The following is a 25,077-nucleotide window of genomic DNA, read 5'->3' as shown; positions in this document are numbered from 1 at the left end:
CCAGACTGGTTTGGCAGAGACAGGAAGGTCTCTCAAGCTTACTAGCTAGCTTGTGTAGCAAAATTAGCAGGCTGTAGATTAAGTGAAAGATCTTGTCTCAACAAAGAAGGTGAAGAGTGATATATGCATGTGTGCACATGCACGCACACTCCATCTCCCATGACCCTCTACTACTACCATCAGCACCACCACTGTGCTTGAGAAAGAAGAAAACTTGGTTTTCCTGTTTCTAAAGTCTGCCCCATGTACTAAGAATGCAGGGGCCCACAGAACATTCTAAACATCCACAGGAACTGCTGTAAACTATAATTCAGTATACATCAACATACTCAGGTAGAAGCTGAAGGGTGCCAGTGGGGAGGGAGTTTTTAACCAAAATTATTCAGTTGGAGGCATTGGCAAGATTCTTTAGTTGGGGAAAGCACTGGCTCTGCAAGCCTGAGATCTTGAGTGTTATTCCTGGACCTGCAAAAAGGCGAAAGGAGAGAACTGATCTCCCACAGTTGTCTTCAGTTTCTACTTGCACGCCATGTGTGTTGTGGTGGTTTGAATAAGAATGCCACCCATGAATCATATATTTGAATACCTAGTCATCAGTGAATGACAGTTACTTGAGAAAGATTAGAAGGTGTGGTATTTTTGGAGGAAGTGTGTCATTGGGGGTATGGTTTGAGGCTTTCAAAAGACAAATTCTGGCCCAGTGGCTCTCTTTCTGTTGTGTGCAGATCCAGACGTAGAACTGAGCTATTTCTTCAGCACCATGTCTGTGTGTGTGCCACAAAGCTTCTTACTATGATGATGATCAACTAAAGCTCTGAAACTCAGCAAGCCCCAACTAAATGCTTTCTTTTATAGGAGTTGTCATGGTCATTGTGGATTGTCACAGTAGTGGAATAATGATGAAGTTAGCAGTTGATAACAGGAGTGAGGTATTGCTGTGTCTGGGCTAACAATGTTTGTTGTAGGAATGTAGAAGAGTTTTGGATTTTGGACCAGAACAGTGGTTGGGTGATTTAAGTAGACCTTAAGGTACCATCCTAGTTTGAGCATGGAAGACAGTGGTGCAGAGAGCAATGTAGATTATGATGTCCTGGCTCAAGAGGCTTCACAGGAGAGGAATATTACTAACTAGCCTAGAGGCTGTTCTTGTGATATTTTGGAGATGAATGTGGCAGCTTTCTCGATTTGTCCAAAAAAAAAAAAAAAATCTGTCTGAGGCCAAACTTAAGAAACTTAGATTAATGGCATGGCTAGAGGAGATATAAAGACAGTCTAGTATTGACTGTTGTGTGGTTATTAGTGGCCACCCTTATGCAGATCTATAATGAAAAGGAGTAATCTGAGCAAGGAAAAAAACCAAATTGTATGGTTTGAGGAGGTGATGAACACCAGAAAATATAATGGCACTAAGACCAGTGTTCAAGGAGATAATACATTTAAAGAAAAGCCTGATGCTAACTCAATAAAGGAAGTGGAGACCTCAGGGAAAGATCTCACCCAGCTAAAGCTTCCAAATTGTGGAAAGAAATTAAGGAAAAGCTCAAGCAATGAATGAAACCAGTAACAACAGAAAGCAAATGAAGATGTAGTTGAATGATGGGGCCATGTTCCAGCCCCAGCAATTAGCAGAGTGGTGGCAGTTTCACCCACATGGTTCTGGATTTAGCGTCAAGAATCCATGAAAGGAGCTGTGGAATCTTCTTCCATAGCTAAGGAAATTACCAGGTTTGTTTTATGGGTGTCCCTTAATTGAGGCCCAAAGAGGGCCTGAGTGGAGCTGTGAAGGTGAAGTCTTGATTGTGTTGGAGACACTAAGATATTGGAAATACCACAGTTGTGGGATATCTTCTGAGGAACACTGCTGACCAGCTGTGCGATGAATCCAAGAAAGACAAGTGTGTTGCAGACAACAAAGCTGGAAGGAATTGGAGTACTGAAAAATGCTTTGGCATCAGAAATGGGAATGCAGAATTTGGTTTGCTCTGCTAGTTTTTGGTCTTGCACTGATCCAGTATTTCTTTACTTTGGTCCTTTTCTTCCTTTTTGAAATGGTAATGCATATTTTGTGTCATTTTATGTTGGAGATATGTGATCAGAGTTTTGACTTATATTTAACTGGGAGTTATATTTAAGAGATTGTCTTGAGTTTCAGAAGAGACTTTGAACTTTGGCCTTTTAAACAGTTTTGAGACTTTATAGACTATAGAGACCTTAGCAATTGGACTAACTGCATTTTCAAATAAAATATGGCTTCATTCTTATGTGGGGGTCCCAGCTGAGAATGGAATTATTGTTTTGGGCAGCATTTCTCAGCTAAACTTGTGGAGTTCAGCACTGTGGGGAATTAAAACTCACAGAATGAGATGAAAAGTGGTTCCCTTAAAAACAGGTGAAAATATTTTTAGATACTTCTTTGAGTCTTAGGTAAGGAGAGTTGCCTATGTTTTAAGCCTGGAGACAAGTGTGAGAATGCTAAGAATGAGGGTGGCATATCATGTTTGTCCTTCTTCCCTCTTCCACCACAGATATTTGAAAATCTGTTACCCTTGACTATATTCAGAGATATCTGGAGAAACATCCATTAGGGAAATACTTGCTCTGACTTCAGGGTGATGAAAAATCTGAAAACATCCTTTGTCTGTTTCATTTCAACCCCCCCCCCCACTCGCTCTTCCCAGAATTGTAAGAAAGAGAAAGGAATTTTAACTATCACATTTAAATCACTTCAGCCAATCACCTTTTGTGTACTGAAACCTGAATTAGATAGCGTGTGAATGTGAGTGTGAAAGCACCTAGCCATTTCTTGTGTCTTGTACATAGCCTCAGAAGACACAGGGAGCACTGATGAAAGTCCTCTAAGCCCTGGGATAGCAATCAAAGACATCTGTGGGAAGGCAAATTATTTGCTATAAAATTATTTTTAAAACAAGTTCTCATTTTGTAGCCCTGGCTGTCGTGGAACCTGTTATGTAAACCATGCTGGTTGTAAACTCTGAGTTCTGCTTATCTTTGCCTCCTGAATACAGAAGGTGTGCACTACTACACTTTGCTTAACATTCATTTTTTTATTAATAAACAACTTGGGCCAAGGAGATGGCTCATTATATAAAGTGTTTGCAGTAAATGTGAGAATCTAAGTTCAGATGCCCTTAATCCTCATAAAGAAAAGAGACTCTTAACTAGAAGTAGAAAAATTTTATACAGCACACACTTACCTGTCTCATTGGAAATTTCATTCTCTGGGCAGAGAATGCAGTCAAAACAACAGGCCACTTTTCCTTCTGGGATGGATTTTCTGAATCCAGGACCACAACTTTTACTGCATACAGACTGGGGGGTCTGAGGAAAATTAGATATGTGTAAGTTATAATTCTGATTTTTGCCTACTATTCTAGTAATCATATCGTTCATAAAACTGGATCATTAACAAACATAATTTTTGTATCTATAGATAGCTGGATGTTGCTATTGCTTGTACATGACACATCCATTTAATGGTGATGACTTTTAACCTATGACTTGGACATGGTAAAGCCTTTAAGTGGAGAGACCTTGGGCTTGGGAAAATGACCCAGTTTAAGAGCATGTAAGAGCATGTAAGAGAGAACTCTTGCAGAGGTGATGAATTTGGTTTCCAGAACCCATATTTCATGGCTCAAAACTACCTGTAACTCCAGATCCAGGAGATCAGATAGCCTCTGTTGGCCTCCATGAGCACCTGCACTCAACAGCTGTATATTTGTGTATTCATACAAATAATGAAAAATAAACACAAATATTTTTTAAAGGAAAGGAAGTTAGTGATTGGAGGTTTGTCATTGAGAGGCATATTGTAACAATGGCCTAATCCTACCTCTATTTTTGTACCTAGCTGCCATGAGGTGAGGGGCTTCTACTTCCACAACCACACCCTTGTACATCACCATAAATTCAAAAGTAACAGCTAAATGGTTCTCTGATACAAACCTCTAAATTCACCCTGAAGGTATGTTCAATAATGTCAATAATGAAAACCATATCATTTATTTACACATTGGTAATGAACATGCTTTAGTTACATACAATAGATAAGAAAATTCTCTTTCTTAAATTGGAAATATAAAATTTAAAAAGTATCTTCATGGTTCAGGGAGTTGTTGGGTGTGATGATGAAGTGAAAGTTGCTTCTGAAAGACTCAATGAAAGTCTAGAGTCCCAGGAAGGAACAATAGACTCTACTTTTAGCATAGAAAGAAAGAAAAAAAAAAAAGAAATCGGCTTATTGAAATTTTTCTTTCCAAAGGAATGGCCAAGCTGGCACCAAGTTTCACCATCTTGCTTGCATTAGATCAAGGAAAATGGTAGCAGCCATGTCCTCTAGACATGGACACTAGAAAAACAGCAGGTGGAAACATTGTCAACTTGATGTACAGAGAGTCAAGCAGTGGGTGGCTTGATGACTAGAGCATAACCAGATGAGTAGATGGAAGCTGAAAAGAGGCACCAGAGCTTGGAGTTGAGATTTTCCCTGGGTGTGCTGTAGACAATTGCTTGAGCAGAATACACCCCTGTCAATGCCTTGGTGAAGTACTGTGAGATATTTTATCTACTATTATTCATGCCCCTAAAACATGTACTGTTTCTCATTCATTCTTTACTCTCTCTATTCTCATTTTCCCAATTCCTTTTTCATTTTACTATGTAATTATAGGTGCTATTGGCTCTAAAAATCTGTGAAACATATTTTTTCTACTAAGTACCTTAGTGATGCTATCTCTGAACCATGGCAGGGAAACAAGAAAAACATACAAGTGTCTTCTAATTCAAGTTCATCTCAATATTTCTGAGGAATCACTGTATTTGTTATTGTCATTGACTCTTCCCCATGATAAACTGTAATTAATGAATAGACATCACATGCTCTATGTGTATTGGTAGATGGGTAGATATAATATCATGAAAATAAGTATTCTATTAATCTATGTACAGATTCAATGAAATCTCAGTTAAAATCCTCATGTTATTCTTCATAGAAAGAGGACTATCCTAAATTTTATAAGAAGCCACAAAAGGCCCTAGATAGAAAAAAATAACTTGAACAGAAAGAAAAAGTGCTGAAGGGAAAACAATCCAAACATTAAGATACATCACAAAGCTGAAGTAACAAATCAATAAGGTATTGACACAAAAGCAGACACATACATCACTTAAACAAATATGAAGACTCAAAATGAGTACATGGAACTTCAGCTACTTAATAGTTGACAAAAATTGAAAAACTCAAGCTGAAGAAAAGAGAGCACTTTCAACAAATGGTGCTGGAGAAATTGGCTGTCCTTGTTTAAAAGAAGAAAATTAGATCTTTGTCTATCAAGCTGCACAAATATAACTCCAAATGGATCAAAATTTTAAACACTAAACCTAAAACAATCAAGGTGCTAGAAGAAAATCCATAAACTAAACAGTCTCAAAACCCCTAATGAAATAGAAGTAGTCATTAAGTTTCCCAACAAAGAGAAGAAAAGAAAAAAATGAAAGAAAGAAAGAAAGAAAGAAAGAAAGAAAGAAAGAAAGAAAGAAAAAGGAAAGAAAAAGAAAAAAGCCCAGGGCTAGATGGTTTTAGTGCAGAATTTTACCAGACTTTCCAAGAAGAGCTAATACTAGTGCTCCTCAATTTATTCCATAAAATAGAAACCGAATAACACTACAGAAGTCATACTTTTAAGCAATAGTCACCTAAACCACACAGACTCAACAAAGAAAGAGAACTTCAGACTAATTTTGCTTATGAATATCAGCATAAAAATACAGCATAAAATTCTAACAAATTGAATCAAAGAACACATCAAAAACACTATTCACTGTGATTAAATAGGCTTCATTCCAAGGGTGAATATACAAAAATCCTTCAACATATTCCACTATATAAATAAACCCAGAGAGGGGAAAAATACATTATCATCTCATTAAATGTTGAGAAACCCTACAACAAAATCCAACACTTCTTCATGTTAAAAGGCTTGGAGAGATCAGAGATTCATAGTACATATCCAAACAAAGTAAAAGCAATAAAGTGCAAGCCAATAGCCAGCATCAAATTAAATGGAGAGAAACTTGAAGCCATATCACAAAAATCAGGGACAAGACAAGGCTGCTAATTCCCTGTCTATTCAATATAGAACTTGAAGTTCTAGCTAGAGTAATAAGACAACAAAAGGAGATCAAGCGGGTACAAATTGAAAAGGAGGAAGTTAAGGTATTACCATTTTCAAATGATATGATAGTATACATATGCGAACCCCAAAATTCTACCAGAGAACACCTATAGCTGATAATTTGTGGCTGGATATAAAATTAACTCAAACCAGTAGCCCTTCTTTATACAATGGTGGATGGGCCAAGAAATAAATTAGGGAAAAACAATAGCCACAAATAATATAAAATATCTTTGTATAACTCTAATCAATCTAGTGAAAGATCTTTATGACAAGAACTTCAAGTCTCTGAAGAAAAAAAAATGAAGAAGATATCAGGAGGTAGAAAGATTTCCTATGCTCAAAAATTGGTAGGACTTACATAGTGAAAATGATCATTTTACCAAAAGCAACCTACAGATTTAATGCCATTGCCATCAAAACTCCAACACATTTTTTAAAATAGACCTTGAAAGAGCAATTCTCAACTTCGGAATAGCAAAAACAGTCCTGAACGGTGAATAAATTTCTGGAGAAATCACCATCTCAGACCTCAAGCTCTACTAAAGAGCAATAGTAATAAAAATTGTATGGTATTGTTACAGAAACAGGTCAGGTGATCAATGGAACTGAATTGAGGTCCCTGAAATAAACCCACACACCTATGGTCACTTTATCTTTGACAAAGAAGCCAAAACATACAATAAAAAAAAAAGAAAGCATCTTCAACAAATGGTTCTGGTCTGGATATCTGTATGTAGAAGAATGCAAATAGATCCATATTTATCATTCTGCACAAAATTCAAGTCCAAATGGGTTAAGGACCTCAACATAAAATGGGATACACTAAATCTCATAGAAGAGAGAAGTTGAGCTCATTGATACTGAAGATAATTTCCTGAACAGAACACCAATGGCTCACACTCTAAGATCAACAATAGATAAATGGGACCTCATGAAATTGAAAAGCCTCTGCAAGGCAAAGGACACTGCCAATAAATCAAATGGGCAACATACAGATTGGGAAATACCTTCATGAACCCTACATCTGACAAAGGGCTAATAACCAAAATGTACAACAAATCCAAGAAGTTAGACTCCAATAAACCAAATAGTCCAATTAAAAAATGGAGTACAAAGCTTAACAGAGGATTCTCAACAGAGAAATCTCTAATGGCCAAGAAACACTTAAAGAAATGTTCACCATCCGTAGTCATCAGGGAAATGCAAATCAAAACAACTCTGAGATTCCACCTTACACCAATCAGAATGGCTAAGATCAAAAACTCATCCACCAGCACATGGTGGTGAGGATGTGGAGAAAGGGGGACCACTCCTCCATTGCTGGTGGGATTATAAACTTGTACAGCCACTCTGGAAATCAATCTGGAGATTCCTCAGAAAGTTGAAACTAGTTCTACTTGAAGACCCAGCTATACCACTCCTGGGCATATACCCAAAAGATGCTCCACCATATCACAAGACTATGTGCTCCACTATGTTCATAGAAGACTTATTCATAATAGCCAGAAATTGGAAACAACAGAGACATCCCTCACCCTAAGAAATGGATACAGAAAATGTGGTTCATTTACACAATGAAATACTATACACTTATTAAAAACAAGGACATCATGAATTTTGTAGGCAAATGGGTGAAACTAGAAAATATCATCCTGAGTGAGGTAACCCAGACCCAAAAGACATGCATTGTATAAACTCACGGATAAGTGGATATTAGTAAAAAAGTATAGAATACCCGTGATACACCCCACAAACCCAAAGAAGTTAAATAAGAAGGGAGGCCCAAGAGAGAATGCTTGAATCTCACTTAGAACAGAAACAATATATTCATTGGAGGCAAAGGGAGTAAGAGATCTGTATGTGAAAGTGAATGAGGAAGAGGATGGGTTGCCAGGATCAGGAGAGACAGGAGAGAGGCCCAGAGGACCAGGAGAATGAATGAAAATCTGCAGCTACTAGGGGTGTGTGGGGATGGTGGGAATCTGTAGGAAGTTTCAGAGATCTGGAATGGGGGAACCTCCCAGGAGTAAATGTGGGTGAGATGCCCAACAGTTGGGAACTTGAAATGTGAAGAGGCCACCATTCATAGCCAGGCAGACCCCAGAGGGGAGGCATAAGGACATGAACCCACCCACAAAATTTTCTACTCCAAATTTGTTCTATCTAAAAGAAATAGAAACAAAGACAGAACAGAGACTGAAGAAATGGCCAACCATTAACTGGCCCAACTTTAGACCCATCCCATGGGCAAGCACTAATACCTGACACTATTAGTGATACTTTGTTATGTTTGAATACAGGCCTCTATCATAACTGTCCTGTGAAAGGCTGTATGCAGCAACTGACTGAAACTACTGAAAATACCCACTGGCAACCATTAGATGGAGGCCAGGAACTCTTATGAAAGATTTAGGGGAAAAATTGAAGGCCCTGAAGGGGATAGAAACCCCACAGGCAACCCAACAGAGTCAACTAATGTGGACACCTGGGAGCTCTTACAGACTGAGCCACCAATTATAGAGCATATACAGGCTGGACCAAGGCCCCTTATACCTCAGTCTCCATGTGGGCCCTCCACAGCTGGAGCAGAGGCTCTCCCTAAAGGTATAGCCTGACTGTGGTCTCAGTTCTCCAACAGGGCTGCCTTGTCTGGCTTCAGTGGAAGAAAATGTGCCTAATCATATAGAGACTTGATGGGCTAGGATGGGGGGATACTGAGGATGGTCCACACCCTCTCGGGGAATAAGGAGAGGGTTGATGGAGGGAGTGACTCTGTGAGGGGAGATTAGAAGTGGGACAGCATTTGGAATACAAATAGATAAGTAAATAAAAGAAAGAACCAACAAAGAAATATACAAACAAAATTATAAACAACTGAGGAACAGTAGAAGCAGGAGGTAGTCATCTCCAGGGAAGAGTACACCAATTGGTTGTCCAGTACCAAATGGTGAACACTGAAACAATATTTACAAGTAGCCTTACCTGAACTGAACAGGTTATATTTAGGGAAATATATGTATATAGATATGCATGTATATACATACATTCATGCAGTATCTATTAATGAAAAAAGAGACCATGAATTTGAAGGAAAAAAGGGAGAGTTTATGTGAAGGTTGGAGGATAGAAATGGAAGGGAGGAATATAACTACATTATAATGTCAAATATAATAAAAAGACCAGTGGAGAACGTATCTGTAAGTGAACACAAATCACCAGGAAGACTTACATAAAATAAAACACATAAACAATAAGAATGTAGTGGGGGAAGCACAAAGTTAAGACTTGGAGGACATATCAATCAGAACACATATGCAGCTGGGTACACGGTGGTGGTACACACCTTTAATCCCTACACTTAGGAGGCAGAGGCAAGTGGATTTCTGAATTTGAGGCCAGCTTGGTCTATGCAGTGACACACCAACAAACAAAACAATTGCACAACACTCAAGAAAGAACCACAGAAAAGAGTAAGACAATGATTGTGACAACTCCACATGGTCACAACTCTTCAATACTACAAACCAAAGATAAGAAAACAAATTAAATGTCAGAAAAATATTTCAGAGCCTTACATTTAAAAGACTAAGTGAAGGCTGGAGAGCTTGCTCAGCAATTAAGAGCATTTGATCTTGCAGAGGACCAAAGTTTTATCCCCAACACCCACACAGTTGCTCACTGTAATTCCAGTTCTTGGGGGAACTCACTTCTGACCTAAATTGACATTGTAATTACATGGTACACACATGCACACACACACACCCTTGTATAAGTACATGCATACAGACATGTAAATATACACATGTACACATAGACACACATATATATATAAAATAAATATATCTAATAACAATCATTAACAAAGAATAAGTGATCTCATAGAAGACTTATGTAACTACATAAATAGAGTAAGAAAACCAGTTAAGGACCTGAGTAAGGAAGTTAGAAAAGGACACAAAACTATCTGTAATTGGGAAGAGTAAGAACATTAGATCCGACAAAAATATCCAAAAAGTCATGCTGGAAATCAAAGCATCAACCAACCAAATAAAACATAGGATGGAAACCCTCATCGCCAGAAAGCCTCATCAAGTATTATGTTGGACTTCAGACAAGGTGAGATCTTTACAGTAAAAACTTAAAAATACTAAAGGAAAAGAATTGAAAAAGATATTACAAGATGGAATGACATATGCTCATAAATGGCTATAATTCTGAACCTAATCTACATATTTGCATCAATCACTATCCAAATCCTAGAAATTCTAGTGACACTCTTCTTAAAAGAGAAAAAAAAAATCTAAAATCACTATGGAAAATTAAAAGACCTTAAATAGCCAAAGCAACCCTGAGCAGAAACAATAATGCAGGAAGTATCACAACATAATTAAATGATACTTCTGAGCCACACTGATAAGATAACACAGTTTTGATAGAAGAACAAAAATGCAGAAAAACAATGGAATAGCTGGCTTAAAAATTCCCACAGAACTAAAGACTTAGTAAAAGTATCAAAAACACACTGGAAAATCAGATTGTTAAATAAATTGCATTGCACAAATCTTGATCCTCAAATATCGACAAGTGAAATTAGATCCTTTTCTCTTTCAGTCAGAAACAAGCTTATATAAATGTTATATAAAAACACTAGTAGAAAACCTGCAATTCGGAAACTGCTAGAGAAAATTTCAGAAAAATGAACCTAAATAATGGCATTGTGGGGAGCCGACAGAAGGCGGCTATCATCCTGGTAGCAATCTTGAGCCAAATACCCTGACAAGAGACTTGTTTACATCAGCCTACAACAGCTGAACACACTCTGATAACATCTTGTTTTATATATCCAAGATCTTCCCTTGGGTGTGTGAGACTTAAAGGTGTGACTTAAAGGTGTGATTTAGAGACAGGACTTAAAGGCATGACTTAGAAGTGAGACATATAAAAGGCAAGAGGCAGACAGAGGTAGGTAACTTGAAACTTAGAACTTGGACTAAGAAACTTGGAAGAAGAACTTGAGACTGGAAACTTGGAACTGGGAGACTAGCAGTTTAGAACTAGAACAGGGCTTAGGATTTGAGACTTATTACAACTGGAACTAAAATTAGGACCTGAGACTTGGTACTAGGTACTGGAAACTTGGAACTTGGAGGCACCAGGGACTAGGAACTAGGGACTAAGAACTCAAGACTTGGGACTTGGACTAGGAACAAGGGACTTGGAAAGAGAGAAGAAGAAAGACTTGAGAATAAACGGGACTGAATCACATTATGTCTGTTTTCCATTCTTCATGTCTGCCCTCACTCTCCTTCTTGCTGAACCCTGACATACAGACTGGAGCAGTAGTATGAGCTGGAACAATTTAGCCCCCAAAGCTTGGGGGCAGTGCAGTCTCTAACAATTTTGGCCCCCAAGCCAAGCTTTTGGCAGTGTGGGTTCTAACATTTGACAGAGTGGTCCCTGACACGGCATAAGCATTTTTTTTTTTCCCTGAAAAGTCTCCAAGAACATAAGAGATAACTCCAATGACTGACAAATGGAAATACATAAAAATTTTAAAAATTCTATACAGCATAGTGTATCACTAGTACAGTAAATGGGCAAACTACAGAATTGGAAAAATTCTTAGCTAAATATAAGTAAAGAAGTGATTAATGTCTAAAGTATAAATAGAACTGCAAAATTAAATTCTCATCCCTTAATCCTCAATCAAAAATGTGTTAATAATCTGTGTAAATAGGTCTCAGAAGAAGATTTGGTGGTTAATAAATACTTGTAAAGACGTTGGCTCTCCTTAGCCATTGGGGAGATGCTAATTACAACTGCTTTATGACTGTCTTACCACAGTTAGAATTGCTCACACTGGAGTTGTGCCCTGTACTCTCAGCTCCATATTAGGGCCTAAGGCTCTGCCTGCATTTCTGGAGACCTGTAGGAACTAGAGACATGCAGGTTAGACCTCTTCCCCCAAACCCCTACCTGGCAAGTCCCTCTAAAACACACACTCAACCATTGTAAACTGCACCTTGTCTTTACTCTATTTTCTGGCCCCAAACTCTGACTATATTCTGTTGGCACCAGGGACAAACAGATGGCTATAGGCCAGTAAAAGAACACAACCAACTACAGAATGCCCTGGATAGCATAACATAGTGAAAGCACAAGAAAATGACCTTAAACCAATCTTATGAAGATGATGGAATCCTTTGAAGAGGAAATGAATGGATTCCTAAAAGAAATACAGGTGAATACAATCAAACAGGAAAGAAAATGAATACAACTGTCCATGACATGAAATTGGAAATAGAAGCAATAAGGAAAACACAAACTTAGGGAATTCTGGAGATGGAAAACTGAGGTAGAAGAATAGGAATTACAGAAACAGGCATTATCAACAGAATATGAGAGATGAAATAAAAGAATCACATCCATTGGTAAAAGAAAATGTTAAACCTAAAATGTTCTTGATATAAAACACTCAGGAAATCTGGAAATTATGAAAAGACCAAACCTAAGAGTAATAGAAATAGAACAGGGAGAAGAATTCTAACTCCAAGTTCCAGAAATTTTTTCAACAAAAATGTAGAAGGAAATGCCCCCAACCTATAAGATGATAAAGAGATGTCTATAAAAATACAAGACACAGGAAATAAATTAGATTGGACCAAAAAAAGAAACTCCTCCTACCACATAAAAATCAAAACACTAAATCTGTAGAACAAAGAATACTAAAAGGAGCAAGGAAAAAGCCCAAATAACACACAAAGGAACCTATCAGAATTACATCCAACTTGTCAAAAGAGACTTTAAAATCCAGATGGGCCTGGACAGATGTCTTCCAGTCTTTAAAAGACCATAGATGCAAGCCCAGACTATTATACACAGGAAAATTTTCAATCACTATAGATGGAGAAAACAAGATATTACACGACAAAACTAAATTTAAACAATATCTATGCACAAATTCAGCTCTACAGAACACACCAGAATGAAAACTCCAACTAAAGTAGTTTAACTCTACCCAAAAAGGGAAGTAAACAACTCCACATCAGAAAAACTAAAAGAAAGAAACACACACACACACACACACACACACACACACACACACACACACATGCATCCATGCATCCACACAGGCACAAACATACACGTACTACAACTACCAACATCAAGATAAAGAGAATTAACAACCATTGGTTATATATATCTCTGAACATCTATGGACTCAATTCTCAAATAAAAAAGACACAGGGTAATAGAATAGATGTGAAAACAGGATCTACCATTCTGCTTCATACAAAAAAACCACATCTCAGCAGCAAAAACATTACATCAGAGTAAAGGGCTAGAAAAAGGCTTTCCAAGTGAAGAGAGCCAGAAATAAAGCTGGAGTAGCCATTTTAATAGACAATAAAATAAACTTTCAACCAAAATTAAACAAAACTGATAGGAAGGACACTTCATACTCACCAAAGTAAAAATTTACCAAGATGAGGCATCAATTCTGAATACTTATACCCCAAGTACAATGGCACCCACATGCATAGAAGAAACATTACTAAAGCTTAATTCACACACTGAACTCCATGCATTAATAATGGGAGACTTCAACAATCTCCCCTCACCAATGGGCAGGTCATCAAGACAGAAACCAATAGACATTATGCTTGAAATGGACCAAATATCTACAGAACGTTTCACCTGAGTAGAAAAGAATAAACTACTCATCAGTTCATGGAACCTTCTCCAAAATTCACCATATAATTGGTCACAAAGCAAGCCTCAACAGATACAAGAAAATTGAGATAACTCCTTTTACCTCATCAGACCATCATGGATCAAAGCTGGACGTCAACAATGACAGAAGCAACAGAAAGCCTGCAAACTCATGGCAACTGAACAGCTTTCTACAAGATAACCACTAGGTCAGGGAAAAAAACAAAGGCAGAAATGAAAGATTTTCTAGAATTCAATGAAAATGAAGGCACAATATACCCAAACTTATCGGATACAATGAAAGTGATAATAGGAAAGTTCATCCCAGTAAGTGCCTTCATAAAGAAGTTGGAATGTTCTCATCTAGTAAGGTAAAAGTACAACTAAAAGCTCTAGAAAAGAAGAAAGAAGAAGCAAACCCACTCAAGAGTATAAGAAGGCATTAGAAGTATGAGAAGGAATACTACTACATTGTTGGTGGAAGTGTAAACTTATACAACCAATTTGGAAATCAACTTTGCAGTTTCTCCAAAAACTGGGAATAGTTCTACCTTAAGACTCAGCTCTACCATTGCAGGGAATATTTGCAACAGATGTTCCACCATCCTACAAGGACACTTTCTTGACTATGTTTATAGCAGCTTTATTTGTAATAGCCAGAAACTGGTAACAATCTAGATGTCTCTCAACTGAAGAATGTAGTACCTTTACACAATGAAATACAATTCTGCTATTAAAAATAGGGACATCATAAAATTTGCAGACAAATGGATGGAACTACAAAAGATCATCCTTACTGAGGTACCCCAGATCCAGAAAGATGCACATGGTATGTATTCACTTAGAAATGGATAATAGCCATCAAATACAAGATAACCATGCTAGAATCCATAGACACAGAGAAACCAAGCAAAAAGGAAACCTAAGGGGAGGGGTGTTTTTGAATCTCACTGAGAATGGGAAATACCATAGATGTTGGGGGTGGATGGGTGGAGGGAACTTGGTAGGAGACAGGGTGAGGAGGGTAACATGAGGGATTTGTTGTGGGGAGGAGCGAGGTAGAGAAGACTAGGAGAGGGAGCTGGGATTTGTAGTAGGGTGTGGGACATCTTTGGGAAGAGAAAAACACCTAGGAGAAAGGAAACCCCAGGAGTCTATGAGCATAACCCTAGCTAAGGCTCCTAGAAATAGTGGATATGGAATATGAAATAGCTACTTTCTGTAACCAGTGAGGACTTTTAATGGAGGGATGGGGATACCAACTCAGCCACAAAACCTTTGATCCACAATTTGTCCTGAATACATGATGTGCAGAGATAAACATGAAGCAAAATATGAGGAAATGGCCAAACAAAGATTGCTACAACTTGGGTGCCATGCCTTGAGAGAGAGCCCACCCATGACAATATTAAGGATTTTCTAGTATACTTGCAGATAGGAGTGTAGTATAACGGTCATCTGAGAGGATTCACCCAGCAACTGATGGAAACAGAAGCAGAGACTCTTAGCCTAGCATGAGCTAGAGCTCAGGGAATCTTGTGGAAGATAGGGAGGAAGGATTGAAGGAGACAGAGAAATCAAGGACACCACAAGAAAAACCAGCATAATTAACTAAGCTGGACCCATAGGAACCACACCTAAAGAGCATGCATGGGACAGACCTAGGGTCCCTACCCATATGTAGCTGAAGTACAGCTTCGTCTTTATGTGGGTCTCTTTACAAAGGGATCAGGGTCTATCTCTGACTCTATTGCCTGCTTTTGGATCCCTTTCTCCTATCTGGGCTGCCTTGTCTAGACTTATTATTAGAAGATGTGCTTAATCCTACTACAACTGGCTAGACCCACGCAGGTTGATATGTGTGCGAGTTTTCTCCTCTGATGCGAAAGGGAGGGGGAGATTGGGCAAGGGTAGGTTAAGAGGCAAGGATTGGGAAGAGACGGGAGAGAAGCTATGATCAGGATGCAATGTAAATTAATTAATTACTGAAAAATTACAGCAAGAAACTTACAACAGTTCGAAAACCCTAAATTGGATAGGCTATAAACTTAGAGGAAAACCAAGTATTATTATTCTGCTAAAGGAATATACCAATAAACTGACCCCTAAAAACACTGTGCTATAGCAGAGATCAGTGCCTCACTCAGTCAACATCAAAGAAACTTCTTTTCAGTCGATGGGAACGTATACAGAGACCCATGACTGGACAACATGCAAGCGTGACAGTATTTGGAACACTCAGTCCTAAATGAGATGTCTTCATCAAATCCCTTCCTTCAGGGTTTGGGGAGCTTTGTGCAAGAGGAGGTAGAAAGATTGCAAGAGCCAGAGAGTGAATGATACCAAGAAAACAGTGTCTCCAGACAAATTAGAACTGATGCACATATGAGCCCCTAGAGTCCGTAGCAGCATTCCCAGGGACTGAACAAGTTCAAGCCAGACAGTTTCCCTGTGGAGAGGAGGAACTGGACCAAGATACTATCTCCAACTGACATCTGCAACTTAGTTTTATATAATGGAATCTCATTGAGTATATTAACCACATTTAAGGATAGCCCCCATGTCCAGCTGTAGATGGACAATAGTATTGTTGTAGATGTTTCGTCTTCTGTTGCTTTGTTTGAGCATGTTTTGTCTCACTGGTGTTTGCTTGTATATTATGGTTTCTGATTTGGATTTTGTTTACCTGTGTATATGTCTTGTATGTTTTTCTTTAAAAAAAAAAACCTGTTTTTTTTCTGTTTGGTTGGCCTTCTATTGAAATTTTTTTCATCAGTATGTTCTGATTACTGTTTCCCCTCCTCCAGCTTTTATTAGTTCCTGTCCCTTTCTTCTACCATCTGGATCTCCCTTTCTGTCCCTCATTAGGGAACAAAAAGATATCTAAGGAATAATAATGATAAAGATAATAATAATAATAATAATAATAATAATAATAATAATAATAAATACAAAATTAAATAAACCAAAACAAAAATTGAAATAACACAAAAAGAGAAGAAGAAAAGCCAAATATAAAGCACATGAAACATATTTAGACACTGGTACATACATGATGGAACACTTAAGATTCTCATAAAAGCACAAAATCAAAAGTCAAAGACCCAGGGTGGTAACATAAAAAATGTCCTGACACAACATTAAGAGAAAATGAAACTCCAACAATGTCATTGAGTATTTTTGTGATGAGTCCTTATTGCTTGGATGCAGAGATATTCCTTTTCACCTGATGGGTGTCTAGCAGAGTGAGAGGAGCGGTCTGATGCATTGGTGTAGCAGTAGGTTGCAGGAGCCAAGAGAGACTGAGTCAAAGCAGGCATGAGATGCCACTTTCCAGAGTACATTTGCCAATAAGACACATGGTTGAGGAGGTAGAAGAGAATCAACTGTAGAGGTGGTCTCTAGATTTGTAGTTGAATATGGCGGGTGGCAGAAGTTAGCAGAAACAAATGATCCATACCAAAGGGGGAGCAAATCAGCACGTGTCTTAGTTAGGAAGGCGCTGGACCCCTTAAAAGGGGACCCATTTTGTCACTCCAGGTTTTGACACCAGGTATAAATGAGGGCACAAAAAAGAAACAACTGAAATGACTGATTCTTGGTTAGGGAGAAGGGTTTTATGGTAGATTTGAGAGAACATCCAGAGGCATTAGAATGTTTGAGAGCAGAGCAAAAATGAAGGAGACTGGCCATGGCCAGAGCTATCTATCCCTCAGCAACAGAAAAGCAGAGGGATCAAGAAAAGTGGTGGAGCTGTGTCGTAGTTGCTTTTGTAGTTCTAAAGGGAACTGAGCAATTGCAGAATGAGGTGAGCTGTAATTTGGAACATCCTGGGAGCTAGACAAGTGGAAGACAAGTAGGTGAGAAGGGCCAGGAGGCTGGTGTAGAGACTTTGAGATCTATAACAAGTACATGTGAATAGAGATCAAAGAATTCTGGAGGCTAGCATGGATTTTGGTATGTAATTAGGCAATAGAGAAACATGTCAACAGAGGGCACATGTCTCAAGTGGAAATTTCTGGTTTCTTTCGAGACTCACTTGTTTCCTGTGATGTTTTTGTGAAAGCTGTTTTGTGAGAAGGCATGTGATGTTTTTGTGGGAGCAGATGCTTGAGAGGGCATGTGACATTTAGAAAGACTGTAAATGGAACCCCATAAACAGTGAGAGAATGCTCTTTCATTGTTATGCTGTGCAGTGCTTGAACTTGTACATCCAGTATGAAAACCTCATTGTGGAGGCCTCCTGTAAACCTGATTTTTGTGGTGGATATACAAGTTTATATTCCCAGCAGTGGTTAATAAGTCTTCTTTTCCTGATTCTTCACCAAGATTTGTTGTCAGTTTCTTTTACTTATTTTGTGTTGATGGATTTGTTTTGCAATACTTTCTGGTTACATTTCACCTCCCCCAACTCCACCTAGTTCCTCAGAATCTCCTCACCCAGCCAACTTCAAGTTCTGACTCTGTCTCCCTCTTCTTTTTCTTTCTCCCTCTCCCATCTTGTTTTTTATTTTGTTTTGTTTGTTTGGTTTTTAAGATTTATTTATTTATATGAGTATATGTATTTATTTATATTTATGAGTTAACTGAAGCTGTCTTCAGACACACCTGAAGAGGGCTTCGGATTCCATTACAGATGTGAGTCACCATGTGGTTGCTGGGAATTGAACTCCAGACCTCTGGAAGAACAATCAGTGCTCTTAACCACTTAGCCATCATCTCTCCTCATCTTGTTTTTAGATGTAGATACAAGGCTTTTATACAAATCTTTGACTGTCCTGGAACTCACTATGTAGACCAGGGTGGCCTCAAACTCACAGAAATCCACAGGCCTCTGCTTCCTGAGTGTTGTGAGGTGTACTTCTTTCACTCTTTTGAAAATAAGCAGGCATATGAATCCCAAGAGACTGCAAAATGGACTGGAACTACATGGGTTTTTACCACATGGAATACTTGAACAAAGAGAAGTAGATGTGTACTGTCATCCATAACTATCTCCAGTGAAGAATCACTTGCAAATGAAAACAGTTTTCTCAAAGTGAGACTCATGGTGAGAAGCAAAGTACTTTTAAGCTTAGGTAGCCCCTGTCAAGTCCAAAGTAAATACCTCCATCCCCACAAAATGAAAGTTTCGATGACTTGGTCAAAGATAGGAGTCTGGGTTCACCTAGGCATGGCAGAATGAACAAAGGGTTTTCTGGAGGATATATCAAAGTTTGTTCTCAGGACTCCTCAGAGACCTGTAAAATTGCTTTGTGTCTTCCAAAAGGAGCCACTCCCCTTATCTTTCTTTGACTCTGGCAAAAGGGACATGTGTAGACTTAGATTTTTCCAATCCTGCATTATTCAGGGTTTTAGAACAATTCAACCACCCTTCTAGCCCTCAGAACAAAGGTAGGAGAACAAGAAGGTTTATAGCAAAAGGGGGTTATGGGCCTGTTTATAACTAGTTCTTTGGTGGTGATTCCATTCTTCTTTGTTAGGATACCAGCAACCCAATCCAATAGCAAACATCTAGTGTGAATCAATAGCAGAGGTTCAATCCAGCAGAAACTGCAAGGCTCGACCAAATCAGAAGATAAGGCAAGAATCAGCTGGAATATCACTTGAAGTTCTTTGGCACATTTCTCTCTTTGAAATAAAGATCAGTAAAGATCAGCAAAGACCAGTGAAGGCAAGTGAAGCATTGACTCTGACATACTACTTTGGAAAATATACTCCTAAGTGTCTAACATGAAAGGAGATCTGAATTCCTTCTCCTTGTATATGCTAAAGAATTGAAATGGGACATCAGGGGATTCTAGGCAAGAGAGCACAAGAGTGTAAACAGTACCACCAAGCTCATTTTTATTGCTATATTTTCCTTCATAATAAACCAGAAATTTACATTTAATAAAGAAAGTCTGATTATTCATTGGCTAGCATATTCAAGGTTGCATAAAGCACAATAATGTTATTTTTCTTCTAAAAAATATCTAAGGTATAGGAAACTATTTAACCTAACTATTCCCCAGAAATTGGTGAAGGTCAAAGGCATTTTTGTGTTTCTTTTCACATTTGTTGGCATTCTACATTTCCTTCTTGAGAAATATCAGTGTTAGCTGTTCCTATGCCTGTGTCCACAAATTCATTATGTCTTCACATGAGCTGAATGCACATCGCCAACATTCTAAGTCAACATTCCACTGAGATCCATGCTTACTGCTGTACTATTCATAATAGTTTTAATTGATGAAACCAGGCTAAATACCTATCAATAGCAAAAGAAAGTGTGATTCTTATACATAGTAGGATACCATGTATCCATAGCAAAAGGCAGAATTATGGTTATTTCAGGAAATGAATGGGATTTAGAGTTAGTATTTTTAGTAACTTAAGTGAGACTTTGAATGACAAATATTGAAGGTTTCCTCTTATATGTGAACCTAGGATTTAACTTTAATTATTTATAATTACTTTTCTGTATGGTGAATGTGTGTGGTGCATGTCTGTGTTACATATGTTCACAGGTACATGTATGTGCATGGAGGCTACAGTAGTATGTTCAGTGTCTGGCCTATCGATCTTATTCTCCCGAGACTGGACTTCTTATGGGAACTAGAGTTTACCACTAAACTAGAATGGTTGGTGAACAAGCCTCAGTGACCTTTCTTTGGGAAGTTTCTCACTACAAGGCTTTAGATGTGCATGGCTATCTATAGCTTCTTTACTTGAGATTTTAAAGATAGTCCTTTTGATAGCATGGCTATCATGCATACACTGAACCCTCTGCCTAGGCATATATGTTAATTTTGTGTATGTGTATATGAGCATGTTCATGGGGATGCATGGATCCTGAAACTAGAAAAAGCACCACAGGAAAGGAAGAAGACAGCCGAGTCAAAGGTGATATGTTATAGAATATGTTCTGCTTCTGCATGGAAGCATAAACAAATGTTTGTAGAGAAGGGTGCTATCAGCAGGTGGTCGGGGGAATGAGGGAGAGGAGTGGGGGAGGAGGACAAGTGGGACAAAGGATGTATGAAGACACCACAAGGAACTCTTTACTTTGTATGGTAATTACAAAAACAATGGAAAGACTTTGCCTCTTCATTTGGCCTTAGCTTAACTTTCCCCCAACAATCCAGTCAGCCTTCTAATCTAACTCATCCCCCTCGCTTCTGCTGATACTAAAAAACAATTTTCTAACAGGAATCCTCAGTGGCCTAAAAAAAAAAAAAAATGCTAGAGTTAAGCAACATCACAAATGAACCTAGCAGATATCTAAAAAAACATGTCACCCAGACCAAAAAAAAAAAAAAAAATACTTTTTTTTCTTAGCAGCTGATAGAACTTGCACCAAAATTGTCCATATACTTGGACAAAAGGCAAGTCTCAACAGATATAAGAAAATTGACATAACAATCTCTGTTCTATCTGATCATCATGGTTTAATGCTTGATATCAAGAACAGAAAGTATAAAAATTTAGGGAAACTGAGCAACTCACCTACCTGAAAATGGAATCAGGAAGGGATTTTAAAACATTTTAGCATTGAACTTAAATAAAAAGACAACATAACCAAACCTACGGGACACAAAGAAGGTAGTTCTGAGAGCTCTAAATGGCTACATCAAAAAATTGGAGAGGTGTCACATTAGAAACTTAATGCCACACCTGAAAGTTTAGCATAAAAAGGAGAAATAACACCTAAATGAAATGTATCCAAGAAACAATCAAATTCATGGCTGAAATCAATAAAAACAAATAAACAAGCAAAAATACATGCATATAAAATATAATGCATTAATAAAATGGGAGAGCTGACTATGTGAAAATCAATGTGATTGGCAAACCCTTAGTCAAATTAACTAAAAGACAAAGAAACAAGATCCTTTTAAATAAAATTCAAGAGAAAAAGATGAGATTATAACAGATACTGAGGATATCCAGAAAAGCATAAGGACATACTTTTCAATCTGTGTTCCATTGAACTGAAAAACCAAAAGAAATGGAGGATTTTTTTTGCCTTTTTTTCTTTCATTGTAAATAGATTCTTCTCTCATACAATCTACTTTGATTATAGTGTACGTTTTACTCTCTACTCCTCCACTTTCCTTCTACCTTTCTTCAATCTGGATCCACTCTTCTTTTGTCTCATTAGAAAAGATCAGGCTTCTAAGAAGTAACAAGGAATCATGATAAATTAAAATATAATAAAATAAAGCAAAACCCACTATGTTGAGGCTGGACAAAGAAACCAAAGAGAATGAAAGGGCCTCAAGCAGGCACAAGAAACAGAGTGCCATTAGTGCAACCATTAAATGAAGCTGAAAGCTACACTATGTACAGAGGACCTAGCACAGACTCATATATGTCCTGTGCCCACTGCTTTCACCTATCTCTTTGAACTCTTATGCATCTTTCTTAGTTGATTCAAAGGCCTTGTTCTTCTGGGTTCTTCCATCCCTTGTGGCTATTACACTCTTTCCACTTCCTCTTGGGCTGGGGGTTTTCTGAAAGTATATGACAGGAGGGGTTTGATGGAGACATACCATTTAGGCTTTCTCTGCGAACAGTGTGTGCTGTGGTTCCCTCTGCATCTGTTCCCAGGCTGCAGGAGGAAGCTTCTCTGATAATCACTGAATGAAGCAGTGATCTATAAGAATGTCATTAGGGGTCATTTTCTCTATAGTTTTTGTTTGTTTTTCAGACTAGTAGTGTTTGCTTTTAAACTAGATCTCTGGGCCATCTAGTCTCTGGTTCTAAGCAGTGTTGAGTTGAAACTTTTTATCTCCAATTGAAAGAAGACCTCATTAAGATCACCTTTATATGCTTTAGGAAGTTTCCACTCCAGTAGGTTTTTATACTATCCTTCAAATGCCCCTTAATTCCAGATGCTTCTGCCTGCATTCTCTTCAATGTATCTCCCTTTTATTCCACATCTGATCCTCCTGTTTCAGTCATCTCAGACCCCCAATACAAGAAGCCTACAGAACGCCAAATAGACTAGACCAGAAAAGAAATACCTCCCGTCACATAATAATCAAAACACAAAATGCACCAAACAAAGAAAGAATTTTAAAAGCAATAAGGGAAAAAGGCCAAGTAACATATAAAGGCAAACCTATCAGAATTACACCAGATTTCTCACCAGAGACTATAAAAGCTAGAAGATCCTGGACAGATGTCATACAGACCCTAAGAAAACATAAATGCCAGCCCAGGATAGTATCTATACCCAGCAAAACTCTCAATTACCATAGATGGAGAAACTAAGATATTTCATGACAAAACCAAATTTACAAAATATCTTTCCACAAACCCAGCACTACAAAGAATAATAGCAGGAAAGCACTAATACAAGGAGGGCAATTATACCCCAGAAAGAGCAAGATAGTAAGCCTCTTCCAACAAACCCAAAAGAAGATAACCACACAAACAATGCCTCCACTGTTAACAAAAATAACAGGAAGCAACAATCTCCTCTCCTTAATATCTCTTAATGTCAATGGACCCAATTCTCCAATAAAAAGACATAGGCTAACGGGCTGGATACGCAAACAGGGCCCAGCATTTTGCTGCATACAGGAAACCCACCTCAGTAACAAAGACAGACACTACCTTAGAGTAAAAGGCTGTAAAACAATTTTTCAAGCAAATGGTTCTAAGAAACAAGCTGGAGTAGCCATTCTAATATCGAATAAAATCAACTTTCAAGTTAAAGCTATCAAAAAGGATAAGGAAGGACATTTCATACTCATTAAAGGAAAAGTCAACCAACATGAACTCTCAATAGTGAACATCTATGCGCCAAATAAAAGAGCACCCACTTTCATAAAAGAAACCTTACTAGAGCTCAAACCACACATTGCACCTCACACAATAATGGTGGGAGACTTCAACACCCCACTCTCAGCAATGGATAGATTAAGGAAACAGAAACTAAACAGAGATACAGTGAAACTAACAGAAGTTATGAACCAAATGGACTTAACAGACATTTATAGAACATTTTACCCTAAAACAAAAGAATATACCTTTTTCTCAGCACCTCATGGTACCTTCTCCAAAATAGACCATATAATTGTTCACAAAACAGGCCTCAACAGATATAAAAAAAATCAAAATAATCCCCTGCATCCTATCAGATCACCATGGTCTAAGGCTGGTTTTCAATAATGACAAAGACAAGGAAAAGCCCACACTCACATGGAAATTGAACAATATTCTACTCAATGATAATGTGGTCAGGGAAGAAATAAGGAAAGAAATTAAAGACTTTTTAGAATTTAATAAAAATGAAGACACATCATACCAAAACCTATGGGACAAAATGAAAGTGGTGCTAAGAGGAAAACTCATAGCTCTAAGTGCTTACAAAAAGAAACTGGAGAGGGCATACACTAGCAGTTTGACAATACACCTGAAAGTTCTAGAACAAAAAGAAGCAAATACACCCAAGAGGAGTAGATGGGAGGAAATAAACTCAGGGCTGAAATCAACCAAATAGAAACAAAAAGGACTATACAAAGAATCAAGAAAACCAGGAGCTGGTTCTTTGAAAAAATTAACAAGATAGATAAACCCTTAGCCAGACTAATCAGAGGGCAGAGAGCCAGTATTCAAATTAATAAAATCAGAACTGAAAAGGGGGACATAACAACAGAACCTGAGGAAATCCAAAAAATCATTAGATCTTACTACAAAGACCTATACTCAACAAAATTGGATAATCTGGATTAAATGGACAGTTTTCTAGACAAGTACCAGTTACCAATGTTAAATCAGGAGCAGATAAACCATCTAAACAGTCCCATAACCCTGAAAGAAATAGAAGCAGTCATTAAAAGTCTACCCACCAAAAAAAGTCTGGGACCAGATGGTTTCAGTGCAGAATTCTATCAGACCTTCCAGGAAGACCTAATACCAATTCTTTTCAAACTATTCCACAAAGTAGAAACAGAAGGAACACTACCCAATTCATTCTATGAAGCCACAATCACGCTTATACCTAAACCACACAAAGACCCAACAAAGAAAGAGAACTTCAGACCAATCTCCCTAATGAATATTGATGTAAAAATACTCAATAAAATTCTTGCAAACAGAATCCAAGAACACATTAAAACAATTATCCATCATGATCAAGTAGGCTTTATTCTAGGAATGCAGGGTTGGTTCAACA

At 38.0% G+C, this 25,077-nt stretch overlaps 1 pseudogene; it reads right to left on the bottom strand.

The window, feature by feature from the left end:
* Positions 1-25,077, bottom strand: part of LOC143438134 (vomeronasal type-2 receptor 116-like) — a 59,035-nt pseudogene that overhangs the window by 3,325 nt on the left and 30,633 nt on the right.

This window comes from Arvicanthis niloticus, chromosome 24 (assembly GCF_011762505.2).
Source record: "Arvicanthis niloticus isolate mArvNil1 chromosome 24, mArvNil1.pat.X, whole genome shotgun sequence".
Lineage (NCBI taxonomy): Eukaryota > Metazoa > Chordata > Mammalia > Rodentia > Muridae > Arvicanthis > Arvicanthis niloticus.
This window is presented reverse-complemented; position numbering and strand designations above follow the sequence as displayed.